We start from the raw sequence: 13,549 nt of genomic DNA on the forward strand, positions 1-13,549 counted from the left end.
TGGAAGAGGAGGCAGAAAATGAGACCTCTGGGACATATGCAATAAGCGGAATGTTAGAGAGGGCCTTCTGGCTGTCTTAGAATGATGCACAGAAGATAAATACTACACAGAAACTAAAGAACCAGCTTTGCTTCTCCAACCATCTTCTCATCCCTTCCCTACCTCCAGTCTATATACAAAAGGAGTTATGGGATTGGTGGGAGACTTCGGGATTGAGTTTCCAGGTAGAAAGTCACCCTTCTCTATAGGTTATGGGGAAGGAGGCACTCTCCCTTCCTTCCAGACAAATGAGAAGTGCTCACAAGACCAGCTGCCTGAAGAAAAAGGGGCTCGCTCTCTATGCTGAACTACTCTGGGCACTTCTTCTGTTTCCTCGCCCTTTGAGCAGGTGAAAGATGGAGGGGAAGTGGAACAGTACTACCTCCACCTGCATGCAGGAAAGTTTCTTGATTTTCTGGGTGAGCCAGTTGCACAATGTGGGCCTGATTTGGGACCATCTTCCCTTACCCCAAGCATCCGGGAGGCAGGGAGGTGGCAGCAGCAGGAAGGCTGAAGACGAAGAGCTGGAGAGGAGTCTGGTGAGGTCCCGGAGCAGAGAGCTTCTTGCCAGGGAACTGTGCCCTTGCAAACATCTCCAGAAAATCAGCATTTGGACACAACACATCGGGGTAGGATCACGGAAGCACCAGTCATGATGCCTTCCCTTTTCCCACTTCCCCGGGAGTCTGGGTCACGCGCTATCCCCTTGGCCATTCTGAACGGCAGAGCAGGAATGAGTCATCTGAACTGTACATGGCTATGCCTTGTCCAGGGCTGTGGCGGGAGGTATTGTCCGCTCCACAGATATCCAGATAATAGTCGAGTTTGTTTCTTGGAAAGAGTTTTGCCTGAAGAGACAGAACTGGTGTCAGGTCATAAACAGGACATGCTTTCTTCTTTTTGTCTCAACTGCCAGTGACCTCAGGACCGAGTCCTTGCTCAGTGTTGGCAGTTTCTAGATGAGCCCATCTAGAAACATCACCATTTGCTCCCTGTACGTGGCTTTTGCCCTCCTAATTGTGCTCTTTGACAATTTCTTTTATTTGCAAACTGCTTCAGGCCACTTTGTAAGTGTTGAGAAAAATTTTAGTTGTGTGCATGTGTGTCCAAATGTGAGACGTGAGGAGTTACACACTGACCCTGTCCCTTAAAACTAGACCAAATTGGATGTGCTGTCCAAATAAACAAATGACTGCAGCTGACAGCACGGGTGTAAACATGATGGTTAGCAGTGGATTTGCTAAGGGAACCAAGTTACAGGTTTTAAGAAATTTGTGGCTCAGGCTCAGTGGTAGTGCATCGGCCAACTTCGATTCCTGATCAGGGCACACAGGAGAAGCAACCATCTGCTTCTCCATTCCTCCCTCTAACCCCTCTCTTCTCTTCCCGCAGCCATGGCTGGATTGGTTTGAGCGCTTTGGCTATGGGCACTGAGGATGGCTCCGTGGAGCCTCTACCTCAGGTGCTAAAAACAGCTTGGTTGCGAGCATGACCCCAGATGGGAGTACCGGGTGGATCCCGTTTGGGCACACGTGAGAGTGTAATGCTGGTGGTTGAGGCCAGGCAGGTCTCACTGACTGGGCAGACAGTAGAGGAAATGCGGAGCCAGAAAGCATCAGGTCATTCTCATTTTTTGGAGGCTCACGAAGACATGCGAGGGAATAAACAACAAAAGGAAAAGAGCTAATAAACAAAGGAAAATCTTCTATTCACAGGAAGGGCAAGGGGGCAGGGAAAACCACACCTAACGGTGGTGGGAGAGCGGCCTGGGAGAAGCACCGCGTGGCGAAAGCACCCACAGCCTTACCCAGACCACGCACGCATGGCGCTGCCGCGCACCCTCGTACCCATCAGGCAAAATGCTTGCAGCCCCTAAACCCGCGAGCAAGCCCACCTAAGAGCTGTTTTCCCCACATGGGAGTCTGTCTCAATCTCCCCTCCTCTCACTAGGAAAAGAAGAAAAGAAAAAAAGAGAAAAAAGAAAGAAATTTGCCAGTCTACTCTTGTATACATGTCTATGTTCTAAGGTCTTAGAAAGAACCCTAACTTACCGTGTTTGTTTCTAGCTGTAACCAGAAGACATTGCCACCTGAAGCCAGTCAGGGTATCTTAGCAAAAATTTATTTCTGTGATTACAAAAAAATAATAATCAAAGTTTATTTATTTGAAAGGATAAGAGCAATAAAATATTTTCCAAATTTCTTATGGGATTCTGTTTGCTTATTGACTCACTGGGCACCTGGTACGGGTCTGACTGTGAGGTGATAAATGGGGACATAATGGGTGTGGTTTTGCACTCACAGCGCTTCAGGTTTGTCCTGTTACTATGAACTCATTAGCCATAAGAACTTTGTTTTGTCTCAATAAGTCATTAACAAATGACTGCAAAATGTAGCAGCCTAAAACAGCCACTTTGTTTTTGCTGGGTCAGAAATTTGGGAAGGTATCTCTTTAAGGTGTCTCAATGCAGTTGAAGTCAATCATCGGCGGGACTAAGTCCCCTGATGGCTTGATTTGGTGGGTCATTCACAGTGGCTCAGTCTGCTGACAATGAGTGCTGGCCTCCACTGGGGCTCATCTGGGCTGACGATGGGAGCACCTTCACGTGGTCTTTCCCGCAGGGTGCTCTCAGGGTAGTCGCATTTCTTACGTGATAACCAGCTTTCTTAATGTAAGTACTCTAACAGGTGCAGCAGAAGCTGCCTGGGCCTTCTGCATGGTCCTCTCTTCAGCCTGACTTTAGAAGTGGTGTCACATCTGCTGCACTGATTGCAAGGAAGTCATCATGATTGACTCAGATTCAAGTGGAAGGGACCTACTTCCCACCTTTTGATGGGAAGAATCCTGAAGAACTGCTATTTTAAAAACCCCACTATTGTTATCTGGAAGAGAGATTTTTTTTTTTTTAGGTGGCACCTGGTCTGCAAGATTTATGTAACTATTTGGAGAACCTGTTGCAGATGAGGCTGAGGCCTCACTTGAACATGATGGGATTTGAATCTATATCAAGAAAGCCTGGTCCACTCTCCTTTGGTCGGCAGTTTCTGTAAAGCTAACTGAGGCCATACTTTCCCTACATGTACCGTATAATATTAGGCTTCTTAATAGCTTTTTGAAGAGGCATAAAGGCTAGGTGTTCCAACCAGTACTGCTAACACCTGGAGCAGGTTGGGAAAGGGGCGGGTTTTGCTGTTAAAAGAAGGGCTTCCTTGTTTGGATTTGTTAATTTTCCAATATATCATCCGAAATGAACATAATTACTCTTTGTTCTAGTGCAGAATTGAGAGTAGAGAACTTAAGGTTATTCAGAATAACAGATGTCACATACATGTCATTTTACAAAAACCTCCCTTGAGGTGTCGTCACTGAGTCATTAATTTCTTCCTATCTGTAATCTTTCTTAGTTTCTTTTTCAGATTAAATGTATTACATAACATTGGTTAATACCACTATATACATTTCAGGCATACAACATTATAATTCAATGCGTGTGTATTCAATGGTGTGCTTACCACCGAAAATCTGTATTTTTTCTGTCACCATATATAGGACTCCCTGCCCCCTTTTTTCCTCTCCCCACCCACTTCTCCTCTAGCAACCACCCTTCTGTTGTCTGTATGCGTTTTTTTTTTCTTTTCTGTATAGCGTCCAACCTATTGGATACACTGTGCTGCTTTCTATATAAAATTCTTTAAGAACTAGCTAAAAGAAAAAATACAGAATTATATGGAACCTCTCTACATACCATTCACAGTACTGTCGATAAGGAGTGTCCAGCCTAAGAAAAAGTTTTATCAGAGTTTATCTGAGCCAAAATCATTACAATTGCTAGAAAGCACAATCTCAATGAGTTGAGAAAATGTCCTGGAGAGTGGTAGTTTTATATAATAGTTTATTTTATGCATAAGAATCAAAGGAAGAGACATCAGGAGGGTGACATGGAATCCATTGGTGGCGGATTAGGGAGGCGGGAGAGAGTCAAGCAGGGAAATCTCTGAGATCAGATAAAAAGCAAAATGGAGAGACAGACACATACTTCTTTTACACTGGTGGACACCAGCTGGTTAATGTAAGTACATAGAGACAGTATGTGGGGAACAAGATAACAATGTCGTCTCCTGCTCTCATACTGGCCGTATGCCTAGAGCCCTGGTTGGCAAACTGCGGCACATGGGACACATGCAGCTCTTTGGCCCCTTGAATGCGGCTCTTCCACAAAATACCACGTGTGCGCGCTACCTCAATAAGGAATGTATCTACCTGTCTAGTTTATGTTTAAAACTTAGGCTCTCAAAAGAAATTTCAATTGTTGTACTGTTGATATTTGGCTCTATTGACTAATGAGTTTGCCGACCACTGGCCTAGAGGGTTCGGGGAAGAGAAACTACTCTGACATTTCAAAGGTATGTTATCTTAGATGCACAAAGACAATGGACAATTTTAAAGGTATAGATTGACTTTTGTTAAGGAAGCTACAGGCCTAGCACTTGACTACCCACCATGACCTGCTGCTGTATGTTAGGAGTTATTACATTCAGACCACCCAGCATGGTTACTTTCGGTCTCTGAGTTTGTTTGTAAGGACCATTAAGCGGGCCTGCCCTGAGATTGTCAGGTTTAGTATTTGGCCTTTTCTTTCATCTGCAGTGTGGTTTGCTTTGATCAGTTTTAATCAGTTTGGGGTCCTGTAATGAAGTACCATAGACTGGGTGTCTTATAAACAACAGGATTTATTTCCCAAGAGTTCTGAAGGCTGGAAGCCTGTGATAGGGTGCCAGCAGGGTAGTTCTCATGAGGACCCTCTTCTGGGTTGCAGACTGTCTTCTCATTGTATACTTATATGGCTGGAAGACAGCATGACCTCTTCGTATAATGGCACTTATCATTTCTTTCATGAGGGCTCCACCCCCATAACCCAATCAGCTCTTAAAGGCCCCTCGTCTTAATACCATCACATCAGAGATTAGATTTCAGTATATGGACTTCAGGGGGGACACAAACATTCAGACCATAACAAGTAGGCAATGAAGTATGAAAGCTAAAATGAAATGACTCATAAGGAGCTTGCAGTCAGATAGAGAAAAAAAAAAGCCAAATAAATGAATAGATGCTTCCCAGTATATAATTATAGAGATAGGTATATTGGGTGCAAAATGATATAAATGATACCAAATGGTTAAGGGAAGACTTTTGGGAAGAATAAGCTCTTGGGAAAATCTTTTACAGAGTCACAAAACATTATTAGCTGGAGAGATGAGAGTGAGAGATAGAGGTTATTCTGGATGAGAAAATAATATGTGTTTAAACATGAAGTTGTAAAGCGATATAACATAGGCTGAATAGGGCAGTGGAAAATAAAGTCAGAGAGGTCATTTGAGCCTTATTTACAAAGAGTTTAAGAAGACAAAGGCTTCGGATATGTGCTCCAGGAAGTGCATTCTACAAGCATTATTGGACAGGTTGGTTGGGGGTGTTATGGGGCTGAAGTCTTGACCAGTGGTGATGAGGGGATGGGAAGGAGGGGAGTAAAAACAAACACATGCTTGGGAGATACAGATGGAGAAGGGAGAGTGGATATGGAGATGAACTGTGTGTGGACAAAGGAAGTTTTGAGTCCGTGGTGTATCCAGTTTCTCTGTGGGATAGTTTGGATGATAGACCATGTTTCATTCACTTAAATACATTTGGAAAACATTTTAAATTTAATTATTAAGGAGGTTGAGGAGCCAGTGGATATCCAGATGGAGAGATATCTGGTAGACATATGGGTCTGGAACCCAGGAGACCAGGCAGAACTAGAAATACAGGCTTGGAAATCTTTAACACATATGTGCTAGTTGAGTTTGGATTAAGGACCCACTGAAAATTATAGAGAGAGAATAAGAAAGAACCAGGTCAAGTGTTCTGAAGAGTGCTGAAAGTAAGACATTGAGGGAAATGAGCAGTGTAGTCAAAGAGACCTGGTGGGGAGGGGGAGGACCAAGGAATCAATGGAAAAGAAGACATCAACAAGGGAGCGGTCAGCCACGTCAAACCTTGCAGGGAGGTTAAGAAATCCAAGGGCAGAAACATCGTGGGTTAGGTAACAAACCCAATGGTATTGTAGGCTGTGCAGAAACATTTTCTTTAGTCTCATGGGACCACAAACCTTTGCTTTGATTTCTTTGGCCTGGGGGCAGCAGAAATCAGACTGAAGAAGGTTGGAACATAAATGGGAGATGAGAAAGCAAAGAAAACTAAGAAGCTTTGCTGGGAAGGGAAGCAGAGAGCAAGGACTAGTGGGAGAAGTTGTGGGGTACGATGAGTAAGATTTGTTCTGAAGACGGGAAAGGATTTAAAGAGATTGGCTCCCAGAGAGGAGTCCATAGAAGAAATTACAGGCAGTGGAGTTAACTAGGGGGCAAAGGTTCCAAGGAGGGAAGAGGGCAGATCTAAAGAAGGGATGTAAGGATTCGCCTTGGCCTTGGAACCATTACACTAAGTGAAAGAAGCCAGACTTCAAAAACTACATACTGTGCTGTTCGATTCTATTTATACAAAATGTTTGGAATAAGCAAATCTAGAGAGACCAAAATGGATTAGTAGTTATTGAGGGCTGGTGGGGGAGAGAATGGGAGGCGATGCTAATGCTAGTGAGTGGTTGCTACTTTTTTGTTTCTTGGAATTTGATGGTAGTGATGGTTGTACAACTTTGTGACTGTACTAAAAAATCAGTGAGTTATATACTTTAGAAAGTCAACTTTCTGGTATGTGAAGTACATCTTAATTAAAAAAACTAAAAAGAAAAGTGAAATGCACCTTGAGGGGGGAGGAGAGACACAGTAATCCTGAGGCAGGAACAGCAGGAAGAGTATGAGTGACATGTCACCAGTTGGCAGGAGGGCAGTGCCAGCTACATGATTTGAAAATATAAAAGAGGAACCCTTCATTCAAAAAATTGAAAAATTTCAAGACAGTGAAAACAGAGCATTAAACCAAGCATGGGGCCCTAAGTGATGGCACAGGTCACTCACCTGTGAAACTAGCCCTGCAGAAGGGAGAGCTAGCCAGATGGGTTGCTCATGGAGATAGGAAATAGGAGACACTGGAGTAGCTGAAATGAGAGAATGGGTGGGTGTTGGAGTTGTCCTTGATGGAAATTGAAAAGAGAACTGACTATGGACTTGAGAGAGGATTACTGGACAGGATGACAGCCCAGCAGTGGTCAGAGAGCGTGAATTTATAATAATATGCTTATGATTTTTTTTACTACTGGAGCTCAAAAGACTAGTTACAGGGTTAAAAACAATTGGAATAGTAGGAATGGGGTTTTTCTAGGCAAATGTTACTGAAGATCAAAAAAGCAACCAAATGAAAGTTAATGGTTAGACTAATTGGAATTACTAGAACTTGGAGGATGGGTTAAAGAAATTATATACCATGCGTAGAAGGTGCTCATATCACAGCCCAAAGCAGGATGGCCCATGAGTCAAGGTCTAAATAAAGTACAAGCATAGAAAAATGAGAAAGAAAGGAAAGTGGAAAGATTGTGGACTGAGATGAGGTCACTGGAATTTAAGATTTTAGGTGTGGCATTCTGGGTTTTGAAACATCCAGGGTCTACCTCTCTTAAGTTGAGGCTGCTTGACATTGATATTGACTTGATTCGCAGAGCATCAACTGTCAAAACATTTTAATCTTGCAGATCTAATTGGGGCAAGTTATTCTCCATCATGGAAGGAACGTCCTCAACTACATACAGCACATTGGGTGTTGATAGATGCTGCTGCATATGGTGTGACAGATGGGGCAAGTCGGGAAACATGTTTTTCCCTTGTGAGAGAAGTGTTGCTCCTTTATTGGGATAGCTGTGCTTATCACAGTTCCCAAACCCACCCCACTTCAGGGAGAGTGTGCCAGGCACACCACTCAGAGGGAGATGAGGACTCTAAACAGTACCACTGTCCGAAGAACCACAAAACTCTTTCTACTCTAATTTCTTTTATAATTTTTCATAGCAGTTTATGAGTGCACAGATTATGAGTTTACACACCACGAAGTCCATACAGAAGGTTCGTGTGCCCTTCTAGTCACAACTGCCCCAAGAGGGTAATGACCATCCTAATTTCTTTCATTTATTTATTTTTTTGTGACAGAGACAGAGAGAGGGACAGATAGGGACAGGCAGGCAAGAAGGGAAAGAGATGAGAGCATCAATTCTTCATTGCGGCACCTTAGTTGTTCATTGATTGCTTTCTCATATGTGCCTTGTCTGGGGGGCTACAGAAGACTGAGTAACCCCTTGCTCAAGCCAGTGACTTTGGGCTTCAAGCCAGTGCCCTTGAGCTCAAGCCAGCGACCATGCAGTCATGTCTATGATCCCATACTCAAGCCAGCAACCCCACACTCAAGCTGGTGAACAACCATTCAAGCTGGATGATTCTGCGCTCAAGCCGGCAACCTTGGGGCTTTGAACCTGGGTCCTCTGCACCTCAGTTCGATGCTCTATCCACTGCGCCAATGCCTGGTCAGGCAAGTTTCTCCTGTTTTGCATTTTAGAAATAAAATCACACACTATGTACACTTATGCATTTGTATTCTGTTCAACATCATGTTTGTGAGGTCCATCTATATTGTTACACTAACTCAAGTTCATTCATCCTCTTTATTATATTAAATTTCATTGTTTTACTATATTACAACCTATTTATCCATTCTACTGTTCACGGGTATTTGAGTTGTTTCTAGTATGTGGCTGTTATAAATAGTGTTGCCTTACACATGTATTTTGTTTAACATATATTTACATTTCTATTGTGTCTGTATTTGGAGTTGGAGTTACTGGGTCCTAAGGTTCATGTATCTATGTATTTAGTCTTACCTGATACTGCCAGAGACGTTTCCAGAATCATTGTATTAATTTTCATTCTCACCAGCAGTGTCTGAGAGAGTCCCAATTGCTCCACATCTTTGTCAACATTACTATTGTTAGCCTTTTTAAACTTTAATCGTTCTTTTGGGTTCTGTGGTATGACATTTTATTCTTTTCTATTTAAATTTAACATATGTTTATAAGTAACATCTGTGGGCATCGTGCTGTGCTGGATTCTGAAGGATGTTTCTAATGTATTTGTCAGGATTTTCTGCTTGCAAGTGAGAGAAATCCAACTGGCATAAGTGACAAAAGAGAGGTGCATAGTTTGTGTAACTAAGCTGTGGGAAGGAAGCCAAAGTCACAATCTGAACCATGCCAGGACCCTCTTGGGCTTTATTCTCTGAGGTTTAGTTTATTCTTTCCTATTAGAGGCAGGCTTCTCCACTGGGCTAGGCACATAATGGCAGGACTGGGCTTTGTCCAAGAACAATAAAGGAAAAAAGTAGCTCTTTATCATCAGTTCCAATGACAAAAATTCTGAAGATATATTCTTATTACAAGAACGTGGGTTCTGTGCCCATCTCTGAACTGGGTTTGGAGGTGAATCAGGAAGGAAGGTGGCATGCAAGTTTCTTTGAGTCACACTACCCAGGTGAACCCAGCCCAGATTGCTGATTTGTAAAATTATCATTAAGTAAAAGCAGGTTGCTTGAAGCCACTTAAATTAAATTAAATTGGTAATGTGTCATAGAAATCTGGAAAAGTGTCTTATTTTTTTGAAGTGTCTATTTTTGAAGTCACTTTTCCAGATTCCTATTGCACATTACCAATTGGCTGTGAAAATACTGGGCCTGTATTCCTGCTTGACAACATTTGGACTTGAGTGGCTCTATCTCTCTTAGACGAGAGCTACAAAATCCATTTGCTACAATCCACAGCACACCCTGTTGTCTTACACTGGCCTACTTTACTCATTTGCATGACTTGACTGGTCTCTATCAGCATATTTGTTTGCAGCTTTAGGTTAACTAGCAGCAATATTTGGGGGTGGGAGAAGTGGGTCAGTAGAATGGCTCCACCTCCAGCGTGGAGGCTGGAGGTTAAAAGGCTGAAGGTTGCTAGTGAAATTTTAGTACAAGGAAATCTAGAAGACATGGCACATATGAAGCATCAGAAGACCTTGATAACAGAATAGTTACTCATGATAAAAATGGAGAAATTAGTCAAATGAGTTACGAGGGTAGAAGGAGGCGTTTGGTTTGTAAGCAAAGTTCCACTGTTCCCGTAGAAAGTAGAAGCTATTTCAGAACAGGTTAAAATTGTTAACATCCACTTCTAATGGTGAATTAATTATTTAGGGAAGAAAATTTAGTGGATCACAGGGTCTTCTATACTAGTTAACACAAAGTGCTGAGTATTTCATCTGTTGCTGTGTCACAAATAGCCCCACCAATAGAGTCTAGAAACAACCATAGACATTTTCTTATTATCTCTCCCGGTGCTGAGGGTTGGCTGGGCAGCGAGGCAGGATGTCTCATAGGGTTACAGTCAGACTGTGGCTGGGGCGGGAGACCGCTAGCTTTTCCTTGGGCATATGTCTGGAAGTTGGTGCTGGTTGCTGGCCTAGGAGCTCAGAGAGCTGAGCTGGCCTTTTGAGCTGGAACACCTACATGTGGCCTCCCATATGGTGCAGACTTACTCACAGTATGGCAGCTCGGTTCCAAGAACAAATATCCCAAGAGGCCAAGACAGAAGTAAATGCCATTTTTACAGCCAATCTTGGAAGTCTCAGAATGTCACTTCCTCCATACCCTGTTGGTCAAAGCAGTCACCAAAGGTCTGAACAGGTGCAAGGGGAAAATACATGGTTCTGCTACTTGATGGGAAGAGAGTCACGCTCACACCATGAAAAGAGCATAGGAAAGAAATTTGGTGGCCATTCTTGAAAAATATAATCTGCTACGCTCACATAGAAACAATTCAAAAATAGATATCATTCCTCTTTCTTCTCATTTTGGAGTGTTTCTAGGAACGGACAAGATTATAAACTTGGAAGTGAGGGTTTGTTGTCAATACAATTTAACTTTGGATGTTTGTGGTTCTAAACTGACGTGGCTTTCTGTCTGAGGAATAAAAAGGTGAACTCAGGATCATAGAATTACTATAGTGCACCAGGCACATTCCTTCGACTTTAGACAAAACTAAATTTAACATTTCTAGGTAAACTTTTATTTTTTTAAGTATTTATTATTATTATTATTTTTTAAAGTTATTTCCCTACTTTATTTTTTTATTTTTTATTTTATTTTATTTTATTTATTTATTTTAGAGAGGAGAGAGAGAGGGAAAGAAAGAGACAGAGAGAGAGACAGGGGGGAGGAGCTGGAAGCATCAACTCCCATATGTGCCTTGACCAAGCAAACCCAGGGTTTCGAACCGGCGACCTCAGCATTTCCAGGTCAACGCTTTATCCATTGCGCCACCACAGGTCAGGCCACTAGGTAAACTTTTATTTTTTAATCATCTTGCCCAGAGTACCCTCTGTGGAATTTCTTGTTGTGGGTTCTAGGTTCTTTGAAGGATTCAGAACCTCTAAAAGTTTTTGAATATTATCTGTATTGGTATTTCCCTTGTCATAAGATCTCCCAGTATTTTTTAAACCTGGGTCTGAATCTACAATATGCAAACAAATTTTATCAACTCTCCATGAAGTGAAAAATATGCTTCAACCCGAAATATAGCTTTTCATTTCCTTAAATGTTTCTCTTTCTGGTTCAGAAATATCTTAATACTAAATATTCTAGAATCCACTAAGTTCAAGCCCACAGCAATAATCTAGGCCAATGACACTCTAATAGAATATGTCCAAAATATTATGTTAAAAAACTATCAGACATTAATAAAACTATATATATAATATATAAAAATTATAATATATACTATATATAAATTATATATATTATATATAATTATATTATATGTAAATTATATATATCATATATAAACAAATTAAAAAAACCAAGCAGTCCAATTGAGAAATGGACACAGGACCTCAACAGACACTTCTCCAAAGAGGACATACAGACATATTAAAAGATGTTTCAACATCACTAATCATCAGAGCAATGCAAATTAAAACCATAATGAGATATTGCCTCACATCTGTCAGAATGGCTATCATCTATAAATCCGTAAGTGTTGGCGAGGATGTGGAGAAAAGGGAACCTTCATGTACTACTGGTGGGAATGCAGACTGGTGCAGCCACTGTGGAAACCAATATTGTGTTACCTCAAAAAATGAAAATGGAACTGCCTTATGACCCAGTGATTCCACTTCTGGGTATATAGCCAAATAAATCTGAAACACCAATTTGAAAGAATATGTGCACCCCTATGTTCTTTGCAGCCTTATTTACAATAGCCAAGCTATGGAAGCAACCAAGTGCTCATCAGTAGGTAAGTAGGTAAAAAAGCTGTGGTATATTTACACAGTGGAATGCTACTCAGCCATAAAAAAGAAGGAAATCTTTTATGAGATAGCATGTGTGGACCTGGAGATAATTATGCTGAGTGAAAAAGCAAGAGAAAGACAAGTACCATATGATTAGGAAGACAAGTACCATATGACTTCACTTATATGTAGAATGCAATCAACAAAATTAACAAAATAGAAACAGATTTGTAGCTAAAGAAAACAGACTGACAGCTGTCAGAGGGGCAGGGAGTTGGGGGCTGGGTGAAAAAGATGAGATTTAGCAAGAAAAAAAGGTTCATAGACCCAGGTAAGAGTATGGTGATTTGAAGAAGGAAAGGGTGATGGGGAAGGTCGAAGAGAGTAAAGGAAGGACAAAGGCTGATGGAGGGAGACTTGACTAGGGGTGGTGAACACAGTGAGTACAGATGATGTATTATGGAATGGCACACCTGAAATCTATATAAATTTATTAACCAATGGCACCCCAATAAATTCAAATAAAAAATAAAAAATAATCAAAGCCAAACTGCTCATCTTTTTGTCATTCATCCCCCAGATATTAACCATAACCCGTTTGGGTTTGCCAAGCCATGGGCTGCTCCCCTACCCCTGCCCATATTACTGTTAATCTGAGGGCTCCACAGAACCTGCTTTGAAAATCAATGGCTGCTCAGAATTCTGAGCAGATGAGCGAGAATGATTAGAAGGAGGTGCTTGAAGCACTCTGAGTGTATCATTGCTGTTATTGTCATCATCTCTAAAAAACGCTAAAAACCAAAGTGTTCGTAAGTGCTCTGTGCAAGGTCAGGTGTAGAGTTAGCTAAAGAATGACTTCATTCTACGAAGGACAGCCCAGACTGACATGGCACAGAAAACAAAGCACAGGATGGAATCATTTCACAGATTCATGAAGTCAAGAGATTTTTTTACCCATTCTCTCCAAAGTCCGTACTTTGCAACAGCCAATAGTTCTGAGAGAAGAGAATGGGTTTGGGAGTGGATATTACTGCCGAGCACTGCCGACTACCCCAAATCTGGAGAGAAAGAAGCAGGAGCGTGGAGTGTCTGGACTGGAGGGCAGTTCCTCTTCGTTAGAAGTTGAGCCTCTTGTCTTAGGCATGGCTACCTCTTCAGGAGCACTTGAGCAGTCCATCACAGGGGCCTGTGAACTTTGGTTGGAC

This window comes from Saccopteryx bilineata, chromosome 6, assembly GCF_036850765.1.
Source record: "Saccopteryx bilineata isolate mSacBil1 chromosome 6, mSacBil1_pri_phased_curated, whole genome shotgun sequence".
NCBI lineage: Eukaryota > Metazoa > Chordata > Mammalia > Chiroptera > Emballonuridae > Saccopteryx > Saccopteryx bilineata.